The sequence below is a fragment of the Cyclopterus lumpus genome, chromosome 20 (assembly GCF_009769545.1).
Source record: "Cyclopterus lumpus isolate fCycLum1 chromosome 20, fCycLum1.pri, whole genome shotgun sequence".
NCBI classification, from domain to species: Eukaryota; Metazoa; Chordata; class Actinopteri; order Perciformes; family Cyclopteridae; genus Cyclopterus; species Cyclopterus lumpus.
In genome coordinates, this window is record NC_046985.1 from 14,342,750 (window position 1) to 14,343,750 (window position 1,001).

Here is a 1,001-nt window from a genome sequence, read left to right on the forward strand (position 1 = left end):
GTCTTTATACTACTGACTTACAGAGACAGAGGTAGAGTGTCTTTATGCTACTGACTTACAGAGACAGAGGTAGAGCGTCCTTTATGCTACTGAGTTACAGAGGACAGGGTTAGAGTGTCTTTATGCTACTGAGTTACAGAGACAGAGTGTCTTTATGCTACATAGTTACAGAGGACAGAGTGTCTTTTATGCTACTGAGTACAGAGACAGAGGTTAGAGTGCTTTATACTACTGACTTACAGAGACAGAGGTATAGAGTCATCTTTATGCCTACTGATATTACAGAGACAGAGGTACAGTGTCTTTATGCTACTGAGTTACATGAGATAGAGGTAGAGTGTCTTTATGCTACAGAGTTACAGAGACAGAGGTAGAGGGTCTTTATGCTACTGAGTTACAGAGACAGAGGTAGAGGGTCTTTATGCTACTTAGTTACAGAGACATAGGTAGAGGGTATTTATGCTACTGAGTTACAGAGACAGAGGTAGAGGGTCTTTATACTACTGACTTACAGAGACAGAGGTAGAGTATATCTTTATGCTACTGATTTACAGAGACAGAGGTAGAGGTCTTTATGCTACTGAGTTACAGAGACAGAGGTAGAGTGTCTTATGCTACAGAGTTACAGAGACAGAGGTAGAGGGTCTTTATGCTACTGAGTTACAGAGACAGAGGTAGAGGGTCTTTATGCTACTGAGTTACAGAGACATAGGTAGAGGGTCTTTATGCTGGCTCACAGAGGACAGAGTGTATTTATACTACTGAGTTACAGAGACAAAGGTAGAGGGTCTTTATACTACTGACTTACAGAGACAGAGGTAGAGTATCTTTATGCTACTGAGTTACAGAGACATAGGTAGAGGGTCTTTATGCTGGCTCACAGAGACAGAGTGTATTTATACTACTGAGTTACAGAGACAGAGGTAGAGGGTCTTTATACTACTGATTTACAGAGACAGAGGTAGAGTTGTCTTTATGCTACTGAGTTACAGAGACAGAGG